We start from the raw sequence: 26634 nt of genomic DNA on the forward strand, positions 1-26634 counted from the left end.
CACGTACTAAGGCTGAAGCACCGCTGCTGTTGGAATTTTCCCACACCAGGGCACAACCTATTAACAAAAACATAGTTTGGGCAGCACATTCACACATATTGAAATCACTCTAACCCTGATAAAAGTATAATTTAGCAGGTTAACTAAGTTATCCAAACTTTGAAAAATGATACCAAGCCTGTATCCTATCAAGGGTTTAGAATATACTTAACTAGACTCCCCTGTAAGCTGAAGAACACTTAGAAATTTGTGGGTGAATTAAACATTCCATTCCCTAATCGGTGCTAAGAAGACCCAAATCCTTACATCCTACTAAATTCTACCATTTCTCTTTGGCTCTCCCTAAATCATAAACTAAAGCTAGCTACATACCCTTCTCCACTATTACCACTTCATATTAACATAGAATACTTACCTAGTATGGAGGATGCAGCTTATTCTTACGCCTTTAGGATGTAAAACCCACAACTTTTTGTTCCTACAACTCTAAATGAGATCCCAATTAATTATATTCCAACATAAAGATAAGTGGAAAAATAGAAATTGTACAAAGTACATCACTTGGATGCTCAGATAATCAGGCAGCAGAATGCTCACACAAATCCCAACCAATTACCCCACCACTAGCACCAGCTTGTCTACTTACCTGCCAAGACTGAAGTACCTCCATGGCTAGACTTTATTCAGACCAGGGTCCAACCCAATAAACAAAGATATATCTTTGTTAAGGCATTTCATTGTCACACTCATTAGAAACAATTCATCTCTTGTCTCGCACCCCTATCTCAAGAACCAGAACCTGCTCTCATGCATGTCTAAATCAGGCTATGTAGTCACCCCAACCTCTACCACAAACACAGGAACCCCACTTACCTTCCAGTGAGAACCAGCTCATGTATTGCAGTTAATTGTTCTATTATAGTACAGTCATTTATAATACAGAATTCAAACAGTTATTACAGTAAGAGTATAATACTGGTCTATACATTAAAGTTTCTTCCCATATATGACACTTTCCAGGGCCCAAACTGTAAAACAAACAGATGCCCAAGAAGAAATGGTACAATCTCCTAGGTCCCCCCTGGGTCAGCACTTTTTTGTTTCTATAACACTTTTGGTACTTTAGTGTGCTCATTTACTAGTGGCTAAAATGGGAGTTTCCAGTGAGTGACAGGCAGTATGCACAATTTACCTAATTAACTTAAACTTAAAGCCTAGAATTACTTTGAGTTACTCATTAATGTTGATCCACCATCAATTCCCAGTATAGAGTAGGGGTGAGTGGGTTACCTGTTGGTGCAAGATAAATGTACTCTTCCATATAATTGCCTTCACTTCTAAGATAATCCATATAACTATTATAGCTAGTGCCAGCATTGGTATACAAGGTTACATAGTTACATAGTAAGTTGGGTTGAAAAAAGACATACGTCCATCACGTTCAACCATAATGCCTATATATAACCTGCCTAACTACTAGTTGATCCAGAGGAAGGCAAAAAACCCCATCTGAAGCCTCTCTAATTTGCCGCAGAGAGGAAAGATTGGCTTTTATAATGAAGTAACAGGCAAAGTGGCACATATGAAATTTAGAAACAACTTGTTACTCCACCAACTCCACCATGTTGCTATGTGCATAGGACTTTATGAAACACTACCCTCCAACAGAGCACTGCTTTCCAGTGGCATATTCCAGTAGTACACCTTGTAAAAATATAATAAGGTATAGGATCCATTATTCATAAACCCACTATCCAGAAAGCTCTGAATTACAGAAAAGCCACCCCCCATACACCCTATTTTTTCTGTAATGATAAACCAATACCTTGTACTTGATTCCAACTAAGATATAATTACTCCTTATTGGAGGCAGAACAATCCTGTTTAGTTGACGTTTAAATTATTGTTTGTAGACTTAAGATATGGAGATCCAAATTAAATAACAGGTCCCTTACTGGTTTATTGTTATAGAACACAGTATGTGAAGTCAGTAAGCTTCTAAAAGAATTATAAAATATCCCTAATAGCTATGGTTCTACTATAGTCAGTATATCTATCATCCATTGTCCCACATTGAAGTGGCAATATGTTCCATTAAAGCCTCTCAATGGAATCTCTACCTCTTAGTAGAGCTGAAAGTCTCTGAAAATCCCTGTAAACTTATTTTATCAGTCTCCCATATCATAAAATATCTTCCAAATTGTAAAGAGCAGCTTAGTCTACATTCAGCACTACCATTTTGTGATATATATTTAGCCTCTGTATTTAACATAAAGCTGTTGATACTCAGGATCCCCTGTACATGGATGTAATACTCTGACCTGAAAGTAGTTTGTATATGTACCATAGTTTGTCAGATCCACCAAGCCATGTGCAATTCAGCAAACTCAATCATATAAGGGGGCCGAAATCTAAAACACAGGCTAAGTCGCCAGCCAGATTTTTGATTAAGATACTGTACGGTCAGGCGCAGTCACCAGGGGCCACATAAAGCAACCACGGGCCTTGTGTTTGACACATGTGCCATAAGGCCTCCTCCAAACATCAAGTCCCTTTATCAGACGTACATCATTATTACATGTGTTTGAACATCTAGGAAATACAACTCACAACTCAATCAGACTTAATTATTAATGCATTCTGCAAATAACCCTGGGAATCAGGGCTGTGCATCTGCCCCACTTTCTTTCTTGACTTATTTTAATATATATAATGACTAGCTGGTCTGTAATCTCAGAGGTGTGACTTGACTCCATTATGGATCTATCTACAGCCCCAGGCAGAGGAAGGTGGCTGATGCCCTCCTGGTGCCTTCAGAGTCACTTGGTGCAAAGCTTTCAGAATTGTAGCTTACTGTGCTATACAGTACTAGGTATTATTATGCAAAGGGAATTTATTTTATTAGGAAAACAGTGTCCCTGAGGCAGCAATACGCTAGTTGGACTGGCGGCAAAAAATAGTCCCCAAGGCAGCAACGTGCTAGTTGGACTGCCGGGAAAAATAGTCCCCGAGGCAGCAACGTGCTAGTTGGCCTGCCGGGAAAAAATAGTCCCCGAGGCAGCAACGTGCTAGTTGGCCTGCCGGGAAAAAATAGTCCGGGGCAGCAACGCGATAGTTGGCCTGCCGGGAAAAAATAGTCCCCGGGGCAGCAACGTGCTAGTTGGCCTGCCGGGAAAAAATAGTCCCCGAGGCAGCAACGTGCTAGTTGGCCTGCCGGGAAAAAATAGTCCCCGAAGGAAGCAACGTGCTAGTTGGACTGCCGGGAAAAAATAGTCCCTGAGGCAGCAACGTGCTAGTTGGCCTGCCGGGAAAAAATAGTCCCCGAGGCAGCAACGTGCTAGTTGGCCTGCCGGGAAAAAATAGTCCCCGAGGCAGGTGGGGTGCAATTGGTAGAAGACGTGAAGCTCCACAGTACAAGTTTTCGTTCACACAATAAATAGTTGGGGTGCAGGGAGTTGAAGAAGCAAAACATGTTTATTTGTCACAGCTGTTTAGGTCTCTCACCAACAGAGAGGGTTTTTCTCACACATCCACATTCACCTACAAAGGTCAGTTTACCTTATCAGGGCCTAGCCTAAAAAAGACAGAGACTCAGTCTTAACACCAAAACCAATATCTCCACATCCTACCTCCAGCACCGGCATGCCTACTTAACCATGAAGAATAAAATGCTTCGGGGACTAAATATCTCCCAAAGCAAAGCCCATCCTACAACACCGAGATTGGTAATTCCCACTCACCGGCCAAGGCTGAAGTGCCTCCACAGAGGGTTTTCAAAAGCAGCTCCCCATCCTAAAAATTAAAAGAGATGCCCAGGTGAAGTAGCACACACACCTTATGCACATTGAAACCAATCTATCCCTTCACCAGGGATGCTCAGGCAGAAGAATGCTCACACAAATCCCAACCAATTACCCCACCACTGGCACCAGCTTTTCTACTTACCTGCCAAGACTGAAGTACCTCCATGGCTAGACTTTATTCAGACCAGGGTCCAAGCTAATAAACAAAGATATATCTTTCTTTAGGCATTTCATTGTAACACTCATTAGAAAAAATTCATCTCTTGTCTCGCACCCCTATCTCAAGAACCAGAACCTTCACTCACCCAGCAAGAAAACTCTCCTCTGCTGGGAACTCCAAAGCCAGGGTCCAATCTACAAACACCCTGAGGGTATATATTCTCACACATGTTAAAAAAATGATCATTCCACCCAAAACCTTTACCACAAACTCACGTACTAAGGCTGAAGCACCGCTGCTGTTGGACTTTTCCCACACCAGGGCACAACCTATTACCAAAAACATAGTTTGGGCAGCACATTCACACATATTAAAATCACTCTAACCCTTATATAAGTATAATTTAGCAGGTGAACTAAGTTATCCAAACTTTGAAAAATGATACCAAGCCTGCATCCTATCAAGGGTTTAGAATATACTAAACTAGACTCCCCTGTAAGCTGAAGAACACTTAGAAATTTGTGGGTGAATTAAACATTCCATTCCCTAATCTGTGCTAAGAAGACCCAAATCCTTACATCCTACTAAATTCTACCATTTCTCTTTGGCTCTCCCTAAATCATAAACTAAAGCTAGCTACATACCCTTCTCCACTATTACCACTTCATATTAACATAGAATACTTACCTGGTATGGAGGATGCAGCTTATTCTTACGCCTTTAGGGTGTAAAACCCACAACTTTTTGTTCCTACAACTCTAAATGAGATCCCAATTATATTCCAACATAAAGATAAGTGGAAAAATAGAAATTGTACAAAGTATATCACTTGGATGCTCATGTAATCAGGCAGCAGAATGCTCACACAAATCCCAACCAATTACCCCACCACTAGCACCAGCTTGTCTACTTACCTGCCAAGGCTGAAGTACCTCCTCCGCTTGACTTTATTCAGACCAGGGTCCAACCTAATAAACAAAGATATATCTTTGTTAAGGCATTTCATTGTCACACTCATTAGAAACAATTAATCTCTTGTCTCGCACCCCTATCTCAATAACCAGAACCTCCTCTCATGCATGTCTAAATCAGCCTATGTAGTCACCCCAACCTCTACCACAAACACAGGGACCCCACTTACCTTCCAGTGAGAACCAACTCATGTATTGCAGTTAATTGTTCTATTATAGTACAGTCATTTATAATACAGAATTCAAACAGTTATTACAGTAAGAGTATAATACTGGTCTATACATTAAAGTTTCTTCCCATATATGACACTTCCCAGGGCCCAAACTGTAAAACAAACAGATGCCCAAGAAGAAATGGTACAATCTCCTAGGTCCCCCCTGGGTCAGCACTTTTTTGTTTCTATAACACTTTTGGTACTTTAGTGTGCTCATTTACTAGTGGCTAAAATGGGAGTTTCCAGTGAGTGACAGGCAGTATGCACAATTTACCTAATTAACTTAAACTTAAAGCCTAGAATTACTTTGAGTTACTCATTAATAGGAAACACCATCAATTCCCAGTATAGAGTAGGGGTGAGTGGGTTACCTGTTGGTGCAAGGTAAATGCACTCTTCCACATAATTGCCTTCACTTCTAAGATAATCCATATAACTATTATAGCTAGTGCCAGCATTGGTATACAAGGTTACATAGTTACATAGTAAGTTGGGTTGAAAAAAGACATACGTCCATCACGTTCAACCATAATGCCTATATATAACCTGCCTAACTACTAGTTGATCCAGAGGAAGGCAAAAAACCCCATCTGAAGCCTCTCTAATTTGCCGCAGAGAGGAAAGATTGGCTTTTATAATGAAGTAACAGGCAAAGTGGCACATATGAAATTTAGAAACAACTTGTTACTCCACCAACTCCACCATGTTGCTATGTGCATAGGACTTTATGAAACACTACCCTCCAACAGAGCACTGCTTTCCAGTGGCATATTCCAGTAGTACACCTTGTAAAAATATAATAAGGTATAGGATCAATTATTCATAAACCCACTATCCAGAAAGCTCTGAATTACAGAAAAGCCACCCCCCCATACACCCTATTTTTTCTGTAATGATAAACCAATACCTTGTACTTGATTCCAACTAAGATATAATTACCCCTTATTGGGGCAGAACAGCCCTATTGGGTTTATTTAATGGTTAAATGATTCCCTTTTCTCTGTAATAATAAAACAGTACCTGTACTTGATTCCAACTAAGATATAATTACCCCTTATTGGGGCAGAACAATCCTGTTTAGTTGACATTTAAATTATTGTTTGTAGACTTAAGATATGGAGATCCAAATTAAATAACAGGTCCCTTACTGGTTTATTGTTATAGAACACAGTATGTGAAGTCAGTAAGCTTCTAAAAGAATTATACAATATCCCTAATAGCTATGGTTCTACTATAGTCAGTATATCTATCATCCATTGTCCCACATTGAAGTGGCAATATGTTCCATTAAAGCCTCTCAATGGAATCTCTACCTCTTAGTAGAGCTGAAAGTCTCTGAAAATCCCTGTAAACTTATTTTATCAGTCTCCCATATCATAAAATATCTTCCAAATTGTAAAGAGCAGCTTAGTCTACATTCAGCACTACCATTTTGCGATATATATTTAGCCTCTGTATTTAACATAAAGCTGTTGATACTCAGGATCCCCTGTACATGGATGTAATACTCTGACCTGAAAGTAGTTTGTATATGTACCATAGTTTGTCAGATCCACCAAGCCATGTGCAATTCAGCAAACTCAATCATATAAGGGGGCCGAAATCTAAAACACAGGCTAAGTCGCCAGCCAGATTTTTGATTAAGATACTGTACGGTCAGGCGCAGTCACCAGGGGCCACATAAAGCAACCACGGGCCTTGTGTTTGACACATGTGCCATAAGGCCTCCTCCAAACATCAAGTCCCTTTATCAGACGTACATCATTATTACATGTGTTTGAACATCTAGGAAATACAACTCACAACTCAATCAGACTTAATTATTAATGCATTCTGCAAATAACCCTGGGAATCAGGGCTGTGCATCTGCCCCACTTTCTTTCTTGACTTATTTTAATATATATAATGACTAGCTGGTCTGTAATCTCAGAGGTGTCACTTGACTCCATTATGGATCTATCTACAGCCCCAGGCAGAGGAAGGTGGCTGATGCCCTCCTGGTGCCTTCAGAGTCACTTGGTGCAAAGCTTTCAGAATTGTAGCTTACTGTGCTATACAGTACTAGGTATTATTATGCAAAGGGAATTTATTTTATTAGGAAAACAGTGTCCCTGAGGCAGCAATACGCTAGTTGGACTGGCGGCAAAAAATAGTCCCCAAGGCAGCAACGTGCTAGTTGGCCTGCCGGGAAAAAATAGTCCCCGAGGCAGCAACGCACTAGTTGGCCTGCCGGGAAAAAATAGTCCCCGAGGCAGCAACGTGCTAGTTGGCCTGCCGGGAAAAAATAGTCCCCGAGGCAGCAACGCGCTAGTTGGCCTGCCGGGAAAAAATAGTCCCCGAGGCAGCAACGTGCTAGTTGGCCTGCCGGGAAAAAATAGTCCGGGGCAGCAACGTGCTAGTTGGACTGCCGGGAAAAAATAGTCCCCGAGGCAGCAACGTGCTAGTTGGCCTGCCGGGAAAAAATAGTCCCCGAGGCAGCAACGTGCTAGTTGGCCTGCCGGGAAAAAATAGTCCGGGGCAGCAACGTGCTAGTTGGACTGCCGGGAAAAAATAGTCCCCGAGGCAGCAACGTGCTAGTTGGCCTGCCGGGAAAAAATAGTCCGGGGCAGCAACGCGATAGTTGGACTGCCGGGAAAAAATAGTCCCCGGGGCAGCAACGTGCTAGTTGGCCTGCCGGGAAAAAATAGTCCCCGAGGCAGCAACGTGCTAGTTGGCCTGCCGGGAAAAAATAGTCCGGGGCAGCAACGCGATAATTGGCCTGCCGGGAAAAAATAGTCCCCGGGGCAGCAACGTGCTAGTTGGACTGCCGGGAAAAAATAGTCCCCGTGGCAGCAACGCGCTAGTTGGACTGCCGGGAAAAAATAGTCCCCGAGGCAGCAACGCGCTGGTTGGACTGCCGGGAAAGAAATAATCCTTAAGGCAGCAATGTGATAGTTGGGCTGCCGGTATACTGTAGAAAGAAGGAGTAGATAAATATGGGTGGGATACCAAATAGCACGCTATAGGGATCCTTTATTTTGTGAATGTGGAATCCCAAAGCAGTAATGTGGTAGTTGGACTGCCAGGACACTGTAGGGTGATGGAGTACCCCAGGGAAATGTATAGCATGGCCTGTAGCAATACTGAAAGCTGCACCCTAAGCAAAGAGAATAGTAAAGAGATGAAATCAGATGCCCTTTTTGGCCAGGAAATGTGGGGGTCAGAGCACAAAATGTCTATAGGGGACATGGATATGCAGAAAGCGCAACACAACAATCAAGAAGCACCTTTCAATACCTGTTAACACAGTATATCAGATACCAATGTCATTCAAAGCCTTGAGCAGAACAATAACATCAATATTAAAGAGCTTATAAGGGAGGCAACACTATTAGTAGTTCAGACTATTCCAAACACTGGCTAATAGGCAACTGATTATTAAGGAATGCTCGGCTAGTGAATGGAGACCCAACATGGGATATAAATATAAAGACCCATGTACTGATACAAGGTACATGTGGCCAGGGCATTATAACATTGATGGCTTGCTACTAATGTAGTATAGATCTGTGAGCCTTGTTTATTTCTACAAAGGGATACAATGTGGGGAGGTTGTGTTATTGAGTGATGCTATTCCATGTTTTTGGTGGATCTACAAATTAAGGTACATCGGCAAAATTCCTTTTTAAGGTTAAATGTTATATCCAAGTGCAGAGTACAGCTGTGGGAAATAATATTGCTACAATGTGCACACCCACAGAAGGAAAATCAGATTCCTATACAAAATATTTCACATCCACCCACTGGCAATAATCAGTGGTATAAAAACAGTGCCCCCCCCCTACAGAGTAGGTAAGACAGCAACTGGGGAAGCAGGATTTCTAAAAACCATAGAAAAACAGACCCCACAGTCCAGACCCCCTGTCCCCTGCACCTCTCCTGCAACTGCTTCCTCTATACTTACACCACTGGCAATCATTCTATGCACCACACCAGTAGTTAGAGTTGACCCCAGAGTAGCCAATTAGAGGACATCACTAAGTAACAAACCCGTAGTGTGTACAAAGGGCAAGGTCAATTAAAAGTAGTGTTTATAGGGTTACCCACACCCGTTGGCAAAAGACAAATGCACACTGAATCCAGTGAGTGCAGCCCTAGCCATCTTAGTGCATGGTAGGCTCTGCTAGGGGTCACTTAAATGACTTAGAATAGATGAGATTAAGACAGTAAAGACAATTAAGCATCAACTTGGCACCAAAATAGTGCCCCTTTTCTATACATTTAAAACAGCTTTAAACCCCAAAGAAAGCAAAGTGTAGCCCTAATATCCCCAGTATCCCTGTATAACCAACCCTCTCCATCACTGTGCAAGTGTTTGTTCCAACTCAATACAGTAAATGAATTTGGCATTCTTGTAAAGTCCTTAAACGGACGGTCTATTTAATATGAAACAGTCTTGCTCAGCATCAGTGGGGAGACAGTCCAGAGACACCCCCACAATCCTGGGGGGCACTTTACAGTAGGAGAAATAATGCCTGCATATTATCAGAACTGTGGAGGAAGGTATCAATGTTTTCCCTGCAGTCATCAAATGAGGGGAAGGCAGAGTTAGTTGGACCATAGGGTGGGTTTTTCTGAAGCAGGGGTACCCTTGGGGTAGTTTTGTATCAGTGAGCCAGAGAGGGTGCTCCCCACGTGCCCTTCTTAAATTGTCAGTTCCAGTAAACCAGGGCTATGTAAAGTTATAGGTTTTATTGAATGAGCAATTGTAATTGAAGAAAATAACTAAAGAAACGGATTTGTCCCATTACAAGACATAATAGGAGCTTATTTCCCAGGGCTCAGTGGCACAGAGTGACAGGGTCACAGTCCAGCAACTCACACAGTATGTAATGGCGCCACTTTTTAACATCCAGTCCAGGCATTCATAGCAAGTGTGAGGGGAAATTAAACCAACGTTGCTTACAGATTCCTTAGGATTCATTTAAAGAGCAATTCACTTCCACAATGAATGTATTGCCTTCAGGCCAATCCAGCAAAAGCAACTCCCAGCAGCTTGGTGTTCCCCTGATAAGAATGAGTAGGAATGCTGTATCTGCAGCAATAATATTCATGGGATATACAGTAAGGTGAATGTCTCTCTGCATGGGACGCCCAACATTAACCTGCCTCAGCCAATGGATAATAACTTAGTCCCCCAGGCAATACAGAGTATCCAGTAGTGCAGGGCAGTAGCTTATTTAGTCACTGACAAAGCTCCGTGCAGGTTATTAACTCCCAAACCTACAGCTGATGTGACCACAGAACAGTACATAGAGCAGTACATATGAAAAGACGTGAACTGTATAAAGCTATAAAGTCAGGTACTGAGCCAATGATGAGAGTCTCTCACAGCATCCAAAACCCTGTGTTGTAGGATAAGGAGAGACAAATCTGAGGTTCTAATGTGTATCCTGACTGACAGGCCACAGTTCCATCACATTAACGGCACTGAGAGCAAATTCTCTCTCCATTTACATGGTAAATTTGCCAAGACTTTCTTTATCCTGGGTGGTAAATCTTAGTTTCCCCACTTTTTTCTACAGTGGCACTGACACCAGTACTAACCCCAGGGTTAAAGGTACAGGCTTAATCCAACCAGTTATACACCCTGCTGTTACACTTTGGTGCAAAGTAGCCTCCTGTTCCCATGATTCTGGCTAGGGCTGTAATCAAAAGGCCAGGCCTTAATTATACTTTCCTTTTTGTACTGGGTTTTCAGCCCCATAACCTCCAAAATAAGGGAAAGCCTAAAACCAGTATTACTTTATGCATTTGGGTTTCACCGCCCCCACCTCATGAAAGATACATAGTACTGCAGGGGGTTCAGTTGGAGCCATAGCAGTGGGATATTTCTTAGCATTCTCATGTATGCGCATTAACCCATGCATTGCCCTTTTTGATTACTGTGATCCAAATGGTTGGCATGTACTAGACTGGCCACACTACCAGAGTCTAGCAAAGCATTAACACTGCAACCTTATATATTTATTTATACATTTAGTTTTAGAAACAGTCTCTGCAGAACACAAAGGCCAAGCAAATAATGAATGTGCCTGGCTGCAGCACATTCCACTGGTTCAGTTGAAGGGGTACAAGTTGCCGCTATATGTGTGAGTTCACGACACCACCAACCCTGTAACTGATCCTAGTCCCAGGATGGAGGCCTTGGTTTGTTTACGTGCCCCTTTATTAACAGAAACAGTCTTTCCTGGCTGTACCAGACATCTTACTATTCCTGTAGAGGTGCATCCTGAAGTAAATCCTCTGTACCTTGGTTCCACTAAGCTGACCAACTGTTCTTTACCTTTGGGGTATCCTTGCCCAACCCAGTGCTGGATCTTTGTAGGAAGAGACCTGATGTAGTTGGCTAGTGCCACTCTCTCAATGATCTGCCCAGGAGCTGATTTCTCAGACTGTAGCCATGTCATTTTTCCATCATTTACAACATGAATTAGATCATACATCTTTGATGTCGCTGGAAAGTCAGTATTAAAAGCCCAATTTATGCCCACCATGGGTCTGTGTAGTCATATTAACTCCGGCCATGATAGGGGATTGCTTTTAGTCTGACACAGTCCTTGGCATCCTGTTCAGTAAGACAATAGTAGGCCTTTTGGGGCTCAGCAGTTAGTGGTGTAATCACCTTTGCAGACTACCCTATTGGTTACATTTCTACCTCAGTGTTATCTGAGGGGGCCATCTTGTGTAGCGCTTTGTGAGCAGTTATCGGTGCCAGGACTAGGGCTGAACCACCCTGTAGTTTTTAGCCACGGTCTGATGGCATTGACCCAAAGCAGTGTTACTGTCTGCACTTTTAGTTCAATCATTAGGAGTCTATTGGTTTCCTACTAGCTTTGCTGTTGCATAGCCATGGCTTCCTCCTGCTCTCTGGCGATTGCCATTAGTTTGCTACACAGGTAACTCTTATACAGGTGTCTGTTACCTTAGGAACACTGTCTCTTTAAGAATGAGCCCACCTCCCCCCACCATATGTGGAAACTCACTCTAATGGCAGCGTTTCTCCAAAAAAATACGTTTCAGCAACACATAACATATAAATCAAAATGGAAGTTCATTCCTCAGAATCCCTAATAGATTCACTGGGCATCTGCATTATTATAAAACCTGCTCCTTGTCAGCCCCTCACACACTAATGGGGGAAATGACTTCATAAACCCACAGCTACTCAGCTCAGTGTCGTCTCCTCAGGAGATTCAAAACTCACTGCACCAGCAAATCCCCTACTTCCTGCTTCCTGGGAAGAGAGCTCCCCAGCCCCTCCCCTTTTCCCTCATCAGCCATTACACATAGTAACATAGTAGCATAGTAAGTTGGGTTGAAAAAAGACACACGTCCATCACATTCAACCATAATGCCTATATCTAACACAGCTCTTGTTATTCTCCTCATCTGCTGCTTCTCACAGAGAGGGTTTTCCAGTCACAAACTCTATTACTACTGACAATAGGGCACTGTAAGTGCAATATAATCTTATTAGTCACGTTGTTGTACGGAGACCAATGATATATAAATGCCCCATTGGAGTACAACACCATACACCATACATTTATTACACCGGTAGGCAGTGTAGGTCTCACGTATAATGAGGGGCCTTGACGTGGCACGTGAGCTTACATATTTTGGCCAAAGTATGGTACCAGAAGCCCATCTTTTAAAAAAATATATTTATACAGATACGGTGCTTAGAAGCTGAATGTTCCCTTGGAAGAGGCCATTCCTAACAGATAACTCATAAACAGAGGCTTCAATAGGCTGAAACTGCGCACCGATAATTTTCTTCCTCTTGATGTCAGACCGAGTGCTGCCAATTGTGCCACTCTGCCTTTAGCGTAGAGGAATTGCTCGTAGGAGCACCTCCGTTACCTGGGCTTTCCACACTAGAGCTTGTTGCTGGGGGGATAATGATTTTAACTGCCCCAGAGATTTCATACAGCAATAAGTGTAGGACTTACATGTAATAAGAGGCCTCGATAAGGCCCACAAGCTTATATACTTTGGCCAAAGTATGGTACTAACACCTCATTTTTTGTAACAAGAATTTATATATTTTTACCAAGACGGACATTGTGCATTGGCAACCATTTTCTTTCACTTTATATTTAGGCTGTAACCAGAGATATCCACTTGAATGAGTGGCCTCACAGGGGGGGTCAGCATCCTGCTAAGAAGGTAGGCGTGGCCTACATCACTGCGCATACGCTCAAGGCCCATCTTGTGGCACTGAATGGTCACTGCACATGAGTGAGGGGAGTACAGGGGAGGGGGTTCTAAACCAGGGAAATCCAGGAGAGCTGACAGGTATGTGTAAGCCAGTGGCTCCTCCTCTCCTATAATTCTTCTTTGTGCCAGTATGGGCTGCCCCAGCCATCTGGTGGCAAACAGCAGCGATCAAAATGTTCCCTTCCACTTATCTTTCCTTGTAATCTTATTCAATGTAAAGAGCTTTAGCTGCTGGGGTGATTTACAGACCTTCACTAAAATGCACTCACTGGAATATGTTCTGTATGTGCTTCAGACATGGCTGTTCCCATTAAATATCATTAATGTTGATGCCAGGTGAAAAGGGACATTTTGCCTGATGCTGCTGTTCACCTAATAAAAGACTGGGGCACTATGTGTCTATGGTTCACTTGACTTCACTTCATTACTGGCTATTTATATTTGGGGCAGAGGTTTTCTAGACACTTGGATCAAAACATACTACCACAAATGTTTCACCGAAATGGCACGTGGCAATCACCAATGCACACCCTGGCTCCTAATTCAGGATAGTAGCGCTGGTGCTCAGCAATAAAGGGAGACAGCATCCCCATGGAATCATTGCAGTAAAGAGAAATGCAGAACACAGGATAACTGCAAAATGGGGACAAGCTGCTGTTTATTAAAGCTATACATACAAGCCTTATGGGGGGTGTGCCCCCCAAACATTATGGCTTTTATTTTGCAGTGTGCCCTGTGTTCCAGCATTTCTCTTCATTGCAGTGATTCAACAATATACTGTGTGCTTAACCCAATGGGTACAAACTGCACCTTGATCATCAGCCAAAAAAATGAATGGTAACATGTATCGTATCACCATAGCAATTTTTGGTAATTGCCTTTAGAAAAATACATAGAAGAGCCCGATTACTCCAGAAAAATTGTTACATAGAAACTTGAAACCAAGACACTAAAGAGACTAAAGCTGTGGCAATATCAGCGTATGCCATAAACTTTATTAAGAATTAACAATAACAGACTAAGTACACCCCAGCTGTGGCCCCAACTCCTATTGGCCATTGATGCCCATCACACAGGCAGGCCCGGATTTGTGGAGAGGCCACAGAGGCCCGGGCCTAGGGCGGCAGAAGCTTAGGGGCGGCATGCCACCCCACCACAAGTTTGGCTCCCATACGGAGCAGTTGGGACCTCTCCCCACTGCTCCGTATGGGAGTTTAAAGGAGCACACGGGGGGGGGGGGGGGGAACAACAGGGGTGGCCTTGGGGCGCCCAGAAGAGAAATCCGGCCCTGCACTTACCCTAGTGACCAGGCAATGGTTTCAGTGGCAGATTGGAATAGAGATTCTAGTGGACTGAAATGTTCTTTACTGTGAATGTTTATATATAACAACTATGCTGTTGTTACTAAATGGGCTTCTAACATCCGTTTATACCCGTACCATGTAAGGAACCACAACAATGAGGAAAAGACGCTGAAATATTTTTAAAAAAAACTATTACAGAAAACATGGAATAAAAACCTGAGAATAGTCTGGGGGTTCCCTCTGGTTCATGTTCTTGATCTAGAAAACAAGAGTTAGGTTAGGTATCGTGAATGAGTGTTTAAAATGACTTATTTTCAGGTATGGGACCTGTTATCCAGAATGTTTGGGACCTGGGGTTTTCCAGATAAGGGATCTTTCCGTAATTTGGATATCCATAACTTAAGTCTAGGCTTGTTTTGCCTCCAATAAGGATTCATTATTTTTTAGTTGGGATCAAGTACAGGTACTGTTTTATTATTACAGAGAAAAGGGAATCATTTAACCATTAAATAAACCCAATAGGGCTGTTCTGCCCCCAATAAGGGGTAATTATATCTTAGTTGGGATCGAGTACAGGTACTGTTTTATTATTACAGAGAAAAGGGAATCATTTAACCATTAAATAAACCCAATAGGGCTGTTCTGCCCCCAATAAGGATTAATTATACCTTAGTTGGGATCAAGTACAGGTACTGTTTTATTATTACAGAGAAAAGGGAATCATTTAACCATTAAATAAACCCAATAGGGCTGTTCTGCCCCCAATAAGGGGTAATTATATCTTAGTTGGGATCAAGTACAGGTACTGTTTTATTATTACAGAGAAAAGGGAATCATTTAACCATTAAATAAACCCAATAGGGCTGTTCTGCCCCCAATAAGGGGTAATTATATCTTAGTTGGGATCAAGTACAGGTACTGTTTTATTATTACAGAGAAAAGGGAATCATTTAAACGGGGACCTTTGGGGCTTAAATTAAATGTATTCAGTAGTCTGCTTTGTATGAACAGACTGTGCTCTTAATGGCAATTCTATATGTTTAGACCAAAACATCAATGTCACAATAATTTTGTTTTCTTTTTTCAATTCCTGTGCGTGCTTATTCTATATATAGATATATGTATGAATAATGTGGGGATTACAAAAATAATTCAGAGTTTTGCTTAAAAATCACACAAACCCTCTGTATAAATATTCTCTTTAGTGTTTTCAAAAAGAGCCAAATGGAAAGTGCTGTTGGCACACAGGCCGATACCTGGGGGGAAGAATAACTAGGAACTTGGAACAGACCTAAATATCGATATTTTAGTCAATTTGTTACCACTGTCTCTAACTGCGCGGTTACTAACCCCACACGGAATTACACCCAGCCTTCCTGTTATTTGGTCTCTTCTGAATACATTTTCTAGGAAAACTGAGACTAAAAGTTTTGTTTTTTTATCAAGACATAATGTATTAATCTAAGTTTTGCTGGTTTCTTCCTATAGTTTCTAGATAGATAGATGATAGATAGATAGATAGATAGATAGATATAGATAGATAGAATACAGAGATAGATAGATAAAATACAGAAATAGATAGATGATAGATAGATATAATACAGAGATAGATAGATATAATACAGAGATAGATAGATAGATAGATAGATAGATAGATAGATAGATAGATAGATAGGAGATAGATAGATATAATACAGAGATAGATAGATATAATACAGAGATAGACAGAGGATGGAGATAGATATAATACATAGATAGACGGATAGGGGATGGGAATATATAGAGATAGATAGATATAATACAAAGATAGATAGAGGATGGAGATATATAGAGATAGACAGATATAATACAGAGATAGATAGGGGATGGAGATATATAGAGATAGACAGATATAATACAGAGATAGATAGGGGATGGAGATATACAGAGATAGACAGATATAATACAGAGATAGATAGGGGATGGAGATATACAGAGATAGACAGATATAATACAGAGATAGATAGGGGATGGAGATATACAGAGATAGATAGATATAATACAGAGATAGATAGGGGATGGAGATATACAGAGATAGACAGATATAATACAGAGATAGATAGGGGATGGAGATATATAGAGATAGATAGATAAATTTAATACAGAGATAGATAGATAGATATAATACAGAGATAGATAGATATAATACAGAGATAGATAGATATAATACAGAGATAGACAAAGGATGGAGATAGATATAATACATAGATAGACGGATAGGGGATGGAAATATATAGAGATAGATAGATAGATATAATACATAGAGGATGAACATATATAGAGATAGATAGATATAATACAGAGATAGATAGGGGATGGAGATATACAGAGATAGACAGATATAATACAGAGATAGATAGGGGATGGAGATACAGTATATAGAGATAGACAGATATAATACAGAGATAGATAGGGGATGGAGATATATAGAGATAGACAGATATAATACAGAGATGGATAGGGGATGGAGATATATAGAGATAGACAGATATAATACAGAGATAGATGGGGATGGAGATATATAGAGATAGACAGATATAATACAGAGATAGATAGGGGATGGAGATATATAGAGATAGACAGATATAATACAGAGATAGATGGGGATGGAGATATATAGAGATAGACAGATATAATACAGAGATAGATGGGGATGGAGATATATCGAGATAGACAGATATAATACAGAGATAGATGGGGATGGAGATATATAGAGATAGACAGATATAATTTATAAATTAATTTATACATATAAATATATATATATATATATATATATATATATATATATATATATATATATATATATATATATATATATATAATTTGGGGATTACAAAACTAATTCAGGGTCATACAAATCACACAAGCCCTCTGTATAAATATTCTCTTTAGTGTTAGAGCCAAATGGAAAGTGCTCTTACACTCCAACTCTTACACCGTAACTCTCTCACCCTAACTCTTACACCCTACGGGACCCCCACATCAAACCTCCTTTTTGCTCCAAGGCCCAGTTCCAGTAGAACATGACTGGACTCCCTTTAACATGCTAAGAACATACTAATTACTGTTTTTCCATTTCCCAAGAACAATAAGTTATGGCTGCACTGCTTAGTGGGGATATGGAGCCCCGGGAGTAGACTTTTATTTGCAGTTTCCTATATTTACCAGCAGACACTGGGTACCTGGTGCTCTCTGGCAGATACACTGTGTGCCCTGAAATTGGGAAATGCCAAGTTTTTGTACTGAAAATATTTACTTGCCTTCCCTTGACTGGAGATATTCTGACCTATGGCACAGAGCACTGTGCCCCCCATGGCAATTAAGCCAAAAATAACAGCAGTTAAAAATGCCCAAGTCTGCCTGTCACTTACAGTAGAGATCTATGGGAAATGCAGTGGCTAAAGCACGTGGCACCTTGTATTATGTATATTCCCCTGTACCTGTCATCCTACTGCCCCTGAGCTACCAGTAATACAGGGCTAGGATCTGAGAGATGGTTACCCCCAGAGATAGCAATGATATACAAATTACCCCAAACAGACCAATATTCTGCCGTCAGTTCTTTGTAGTAAATCACTTATACAAATGATCATAATTCAGTGCAAGCAAATTGTGTGATTCCCTAGGACAGATGAAGGGGCACCTCTCTCATTGAACTCAAACTACAGGAATTTTAGCAATATAGAAACCATCTTAGAGGCCCCAATTCAAGCGCTAGAAGTAAATTAATTAGATTAAATAAATCAGTTTGTAATATACCCCAGTCAGCAATTTTCACATACCAGCCACCCCTCCCCTTTTGTAAAAAATCAGGTAGCTTTTCCTTACCCGGCATGGGTGCCATCTTGGCAGATCTGGCTGTTCCAGTTCTTCCTAAACTCTGTTATAGGCATGAACAGCACAGTGGGATAGTGGTGAGGCCAATATGGCACCATGACAGGGTAAGAAAAGGATGCCCAGCCAGTTCCTTACAGAAGCACCAGTGTATCAGTGGAAGCTAGCCAATGGGGCTGCTTGGCGGGTGTCTTACAAATTACTGACTTCCTTTAAAATAATATTGATGTTTCTTTCTTGACCAACCAGATAAAGACAAAGGGTAACTGATTCTGAGCGTGTCTTGTGAAATGATTCCATTGGTCCTGGGAGTAAAGCTGGCCAAACATGCACCAATATAATTGCACAATACTATCTCTCAGACGACTTTCAGATCGTGCATGGGCTCCGAACATTTGTCCCGATAATTGTTGTAACACGGTGATTGGTCCTTTAGTCGATTGGACAGGTTAGAAAATTTTAGTCGGATGATAAAATCTGTGCATGTTTTGTGTATGGGATGATATCCTTGGGGGACATACTGTGCTGGGGCGTCACTTTCATACGATTGGTGTCTGCCAATTATTTGTCATTTTTAGGACTTTATCCTATAAGATGACTAAAATCTGAATGTGTATGGCCAGCTTAATAAATACACTTGACTGGGCAAGTGTAATGCTTCTTACCTCTTCTGCCCTGTATTGTATCTTTGAGTCTCGCTACTTGCAGTGGGGCTGTGCGGGCGATGAGATGGGTGCGGCCATAGTGGGCGTAGAGATGGGTGTGGGCAATTTGGGTGTAGATACAAGTGTGGCCGCAGCAGGCGCAGAGATCAGTGCGGGAGTAGACACAGGTGTGGCCGGAGCGGGTGTAGAGACAGATGAGGCTGTAGATACACGTGAGGCTGGAGCAGGAGAAGAAATGGGTGCAGCCAGAGCAGGAGTAGAGATGGGTGTGGGCGAAGTGACAGTTGCGGCCGGAGCAGGCGAAGAGATGGGGACATAGAGACAGGTGTGGGCCTAGACACAGATGTTGCCTGAGATGCGTCCAGTCCAGGCGTAGAGACAGATGCGGCCGGAGTGGGTGTAGAGACAGATGCGACTGGAGCAGGTGTAGAAACACGTAAGGCTGGAGCAGAATTAGATACAGGTGAGGCCGGAGCAGTCAAACAGATAGGTGCGGTCATAGTGGGTGTAGAGAGGGGTGTGGGCGTAGACACAGGTGTGGCTGAAGTGGGCGTAGAGACAAGTGCGGCAGAGCAGGAGAAGAGATGGGTGCGACCATAGTAGGCATAGACACTACACGTAGACACAGGTGTGGCTGGAGCGGGCATAAATACAGATGAGGCCAGTCCGGGATGAGAGACAGATGCGTTCGGAGTGGGCTTAGATACAGGTGCAGCTGGAGCAGCCGAAGAGATGTGGGTGCGGGTGTAGAGATGCATGTGGGCGAAGTGGGTGTAGACACAGGTGAGGCTGGAGCAGGCGTAGAGACAGGTGCGGCCAGAGCAGGCGAATAGATAGGTGCGGCCATAACGGGCGTAGAGACGGGTGTGGGCATAGACACAGGTGTGGCTGGAGTGGGTGTAGAGCCAAGTGCGGTGGAGCAGGCGAAGAGATGGGTGCCGCCATAGCAGGCGTAGAGACAGATGCAGCCATAGCGGGGAGTTGAGACAGATGCAGCCAAAGTGGGCGTATACACAGGTGAGGCTGGAGCAGGTGAAGAGATGGGTACGGCCATAGTGGCTGTAGAGACGGGTGTGGGCATAGACACAGGTGTGGCCGGATCGGGCGTAGAGATGGGTGTGGCCATAGCGGGTGTAGAGATGGGTAGAGACAGATGCGGCCATTCCAGGTGAAGAGACAGATGCGGCCATTCCAGGTGAAGAGACAGATGCGGCCATTCCAGGTGAAGAGACAGATGCGGCCATTCCAGGTGAAGAGACAGATGCGGCCATTCCAGGTGAAGAGACAGATGCGGCCATTCCAGGTGAAGAGACAGATGCGGCCATTCCAGGTGAAGAGACAGATGCGGCCATGCCAGGTGAAGAGACAGATGCGGCCATGCCAGGTGAAGAGACAGATGCGGCCATGCCAGGTGAAGAGACAGATGCGGCCATGCCAGGTGAAGAGACAGATGCGGCCATTCCAGGTGAAGAGACAGATGCGGCCATGCCAGGTGAAGAGACAGATGCGGCCATTCCAGGTGAAGAGACAGATGCGGCCATTCCAGGACCCTATGAAAAGATTATAACCTGACTGACCATCTATTTATTTAACAACCGTACCGAACTGTTGTACCACCAACAATTTGCAATTGGTCTTCATATTTTATCATTTGCAGTTTTTTAGTTATTTCATTTTTAGTTCTGCAGCTCTGCAGTTTGGACTTTCAGCAGCTATTTGGTTACTAGAGTCAAAGTTACCTTAGCAACCAGGGAATGGTTTGGATGACAGACTGGTAAATGAATAGGAGAGGGACTGAATAGAAAGTAATAAAAAGTAATAAAAAGTAACAATAACAATAAAACTGGAGCCTCACAGAGCAATAGTGTTTGGCTGCCGGGGTCAGTGACCCCCATTTGAAAGCTGCAAAAGAGTTTGAAGAAAATAATTTAAAAACTAGGTGAAATAGGTAATAAAGACCAATTGAAAAGTTGCTTAGAATTATTAATTCTATAACATGCTAAAAGCTAATTTTAACTGTCCATTGTGGAGAAAATCCAAATGATCATTATTACATTTTAAAAATAGAATATTATTATATTATTATTATTATTATATTGGCACAATCTAAATGGCCAATTGCGCAGTGTTTGATTTGGGGTAAATGGATGGGAATCGAAGCCCAGCATTGGGCTTATTTATCAGTTTTTAAGTTTGTGAATTCGAGTTTGTGCTCACTTATATTTTGAGTTGCGTTTCAGCGGTTCCATGCCTCGCGTCGGATAATTATTATGAGATTTGGCATTCTTACTCACATTCTATCCGCACATAAGGACATATTCAGAGTTGCCATAGCAACCCATCAACATATGAGCCTCCATAAAATTTGTTCTAAACCTGCAAAGGCCGTTCCTTTGGGATCCCCATTGTGCACTTGTTTGTAGCATCATGGTTCCCTATGGTTCATTTTACAGCTTTTTTACCACCTCAATTTTACTTTTCCTGATTTTTAGTTTTCCCTCCATTTCCCCTTCCATTTTTTGTGGTCCCACCCATATACTATATATAATACATTATATAATACATTATATATATATATATATATATATATATGTTACTTTGTATGTCCAATGTATGAAACCCACTTATTGTACAGCGCTGCGGGATATGTTGGCGCTTTATAAATAAATTATATTAATAATAATATATATATATATATATAATAATGTCGCAGAAATCGGCACTCACCAGTTCAAAGGGCAACGGCTGGGTGCTAACCCAAAACATGCATCCAAGATATAGAAAGCACTCACAGCATCAGTGTCCAATCGATCAACTATTTATTGAGACATACTATCATGGTATATATTTATTGATAGTATGTCTCAATTAATGGTTGATTCGATTGGACACTGATGCTGTGAGTGCTTTCTATATCTTGGATATATATATATATAAACCATAAAGATAGATTCCGCACTCACAGGACTTCGCTGTGTCCACAGTTCCACGTCACAATAAATTACCACTTTTATTTAAGTCCTGTGAGTGCGGAATCTGCTCTATTGCACCCAGGCACATTAGCTCCAGAATTATACATGAGTGCCTGTATTATATATATACTGTATATAATACATTTCTCTGAATTTACATTTGCCCCGGATTTTACACTATTTTTTCTGGTCCACTAAAAAAAAGTAAAATCGGGGTTCTACTATATATCGAATATGTTGCCTAATTCTGCATCCTTAAGTCCTTTTTACTCTTCCCAAATAGAGTTTATTACAGCGGCACACAGTTGGATATATGACATATACACAAGCCCAATTCATGAAAGGATTTTATCTGGCATTTTGTTGCTAGAGGAAATTATGAGATGGTTAAGGGGGTGATGCCACTGGTCTATTAACAACAGAACTGGTATATGACATATATGGCATAGGTTATCAATCCCAATATAAAGGGGTATAAATGGGGGAGAGATTGCAAACTCAGTGGCCCAGAGGATCTGCTATTTGAGGGGTCACTGCACAATGGCAAATGCAGGAATTGAGGGCTGTGTGTGGGACAGATGGGGTGACGTTATATAACTCATTGGATTGGGAAAGTATGAGTAGGGGAGGGTGTTCCAGAGGAGATGTTCCACAGAGGAGATGTTGCACAGAGGAGATGTTGCACAGACGACATGTTGCACAGAGGAGATGTTGAACAGACGACATGTTGCACAGAGGAGATGTTGCACAGACGACATGTTGCACAGACGACATGTTGCACAGACGACATGTTGCACAGACGACATGTTGCACAGACGACATGTTGCACAGACGACATGTTGCACAGACGACATGTTGCACAGACGACATGTTGCACAGACGACATGTTGCACAGACGACATGTTGCACAGACGACATGTTGCACAGACGACATGTTGCACAGACGACATGTTGCACAGACGACATGTTGCACAGACGACATGTTGCACAGACGACATGTTGCACAGACGACATGTTGCACAGACGACATGTTGCACAGACGACATGTTGCACAGACGACATGTTGCACAGACGACATGTTGCACAGACGACATGTTGCACAGACGACATGTTGCACAGAGGAGATGTTGCACAGACGACATGTTGCACAGACGACATGTTGCACAGACGACATGTTGCACAGACGACATGTTGCACAGACGACATGTTGCACAAAGGAGATGTTGCACAGACGACATGTTGCACAGACGACATGTTGCACAGACGACATGTTGCACAGACGACATGTTGCACAGACGACATGTTCCACAGACGACATGTTGCACAGACGACATGTTGCACAGACGACATGTTGCACAGACGACATGTTGCACAGACGACATGTTGCACAGACGACATGTTGCACAGACGACATGTTGCACAGAGGAGATGTTGCACAGAGGGGATGTTGCACAGACGACATGTTGCACAGACGACATGTTGCACAGACGACATGTTGCACAGACGACATGTTGCACAGACGACATGTTGCACAGAGGAGATGTTGCACAGAGGGGATGTTGCACAGAGGGGATGTTGCACAGAGGAGATGTTGCACAGACGAGATGTTGCACAGACGACATGTTGCACAGAGGAGATGTTGCACAGAGGAGATGTTGCACAGACGAGATGTTGCACAGACGACATGTTGCACAGAGTAGATGTTGCACAGACGACATGTTGCACAGAGGAGATGTTGCACAGAGGGGATGTTGCACAGAGGGGATGTTGCACAGAGGAGATGTTGCACAGACGAGATGTTGCACAGACGACATGTTGCACAGAGGAGATGTTGCACAGAGGAGATGTTGCACAGACGACATGTTGCACAGAGTAGATGTTGCACAGACGACATGTTGCACAGAGGGGATGTTGCACAGAGGGGATGTTGCACAGAGGAGATGTTGCACAGAGGAGATGTTGCACAGACGACATGTTGCACAGAGGAGATGTTGCACAGACGACATGTTGCACAGAGGAGATGTTGCACAGAGGAGATGTTGCACAGACGACATGTTGCACAGACGACATGTTGCACAGACGACATGTTGCACAGACGACATGTTGCACAGACGACATGTTGCACAGACGACATGTTGCACAGACGAAATGTTGCACAGACGAAATGTTGCACAGACGAAATGTTGCACAGAGGAGATGTTGCACAGACGACATGTTGCACAGAGGAGATGTTGCACAGAGGAGATGTTGCACAGAGGAGATGTTGCACAGACGACGTTGCACAGAGGAGACGTTGCACAGAGGAGACGTTACACAGAGGAGACGTTGCACAGAGGAGATGTTGCACAGACGACATGTTGCACAGACGACATGTTGCACAGACGACATGTTGCACAGACGACATGTTGCACAGACGACATGTTGCACAGACGACATGTTGCACAGACGACAAGTTGCACAGACGACAAGTTGCACAGACGACAAGTTGCACAGACGACATGTTGCACAGACGACATGTTGCACAGACGACATGTTGCACAGACGACATGTTGCACAGACGACATGTTGCACAGACGACATGTTGCACAGACGACATGTTGCACAGACGACATGTTGCACAGAGGACATGTTGCACAGAGGACATGTTGCACAGACGACATGTTGCACAGACGACATGTTGCACAGACGAGATGTTGCACAGAGGACATGTTGCACAGACGACATGTTGCACAGAGGACATGTTGCACAGACGACATGTTGCACAGACGAGATGTTGCACAGAGGACATGTTGCACAGAGGACATGTTGCACAGACGACATGTTGCACAGACGACATGTTGCACAGACGACATGTTGCACAGACGAGATGTTGCACAGAGGAGATGTTGCACAGACGACATGTTGCACAGAGGAGATGTTGCACAGACGACATGTTGCACAGAGGAGATGTTGCACAGAGGAGATGTTGCACAGAGGAGATGTTGCACAGACGACATGTTGCACAGACGACATGTTGCACAGAGGAGATGTTGCACAGAGGAGATGTTGCACAGAGGAGATGTTGCACAGAGGAGATGTTGCACAGAGGAGATGTTGCACAGAGGAGATGTTGCACAGAGGAGATGTTGCACAGAGGAGATGTTGCACAGACGACATGTTGCACAGACGACATGTTGCACAGACGACATGTTGCACAGACGACATGTTGCACAGACGACATGTTGCACAGACGACATGTTGCACAGACGACATGTTGCACAGAGGAGATGTTGCACAGAGGAGATGTTGCACAGAGGGGATGTTGCACAGAGGGGATGTTGCACAGAGGGGATGTTGCACAGAGGGGATGTTGCACAGAGGAGATGTTGCACAGACGACATGTTGCACAGAGGAGATGTTGCACAGAGGAGATGTTGCACAGAGGAGATGTTGCACAGAGGAGATGTTGCACAGAGGAGATGTTGCACAGAGGAGATGTTGCACAGACGACATGTTGCACAGAGGGGATGTTGCACAGAGGAGATGTTGCACAGAGGAGATGTTGCACAGAGGAGATGTTGCACAGAGGAGATGTTGCACAGAGGAGATGTTGCACAGAGGAGATGTTGCACAGAGGAGATGTTGCACAGACGACATGTTGCACAGAGGGGATGTTGCACAGAGGGGATGTTGCACAGAGGAGATGTTGCACAGAGGAGATGTTGCACAGAGGAGATGTTGCACAGACGACATGTTGCACAGAGTAGATGTTGCACAGACGACATGTTGCACAGAGGAGATGTTGCACAGAGGAGATGTTGCACAGAGGAGATGTTGCACAGACGACATGTTGCACAGACGAACATGTTGCACAGACGACATGTTGCACAGACGACATGTTGCACAGACGACATGTTGCACAGACGACATGTTGCACAGACGACATGTTGCACAGAGTAGATGTTGCACAGAGTAGATGTTGCACAGACGACATGTTGCACAGAGGAGATGTTGCACAGAGGAGATGTTGCACAGAGGAGATGTTGCACAGACGACATGTTGCACAGACGACATGTTGCACAGACGACATGTTGCACAGACGACATGTTGCACAGACGACATGTTGCACAGACGACATGTTGCACAGACGACATGTTGCACAGACGACATGTTGCACAGACGACATGTTGCACAGAGGAGATGTTGCACAGAGGAGATGTTGCACAGACGACATGTTGCACAGACGACATGTTGCACAGAGGAGATGTTGCACAGAGGAGATGTTGCACAGAGGAGATGTTGCACAGACGACATGTTGCACAGAGGAGATGTTGCACAGAGGAGATGTTGCACAGACGACATGTTGCACAGAGGAGATGTTGCACAGAGGAGATGTTGCACAGAGGAGATGTTGCACAGAGGAGATG

The 26634-nt window shown here is 43.1% G+C and overlaps 1 long non-coding RNA gene across 1 annotated transcript; it reads right to left on the minus strand.

The window, feature by feature from the left end:
• Positions 1 to 206: 206 nt before the first annotated feature.
• Positions 207 to 15090, minus strand: LOC116406896. The gene is made up of 3 exons (XR_004219853.1): positions 14932 to 15090; positions 4878 to 4931; positions 207 to 486 (listed from the first exon to the last, which is right to left on the minus strand). It is a non-coding gene; the product is annotated as an uncharacterized LOC116406896 (long non-coding RNA).
• Positions 15091 to 26634: the final 11544 nt, after the last annotated feature.

This window comes from Xenopus tropicalis, chromosome 8, assembly GCF_000004195.4.
Source record: "Xenopus tropicalis strain Nigerian chromosome 8, UCB_Xtro_10.0, whole genome shotgun sequence".
NCBI lineage: Eukaryota > Metazoa > Chordata > Amphibia > Anura > Pipidae > Xenopus > Xenopus tropicalis.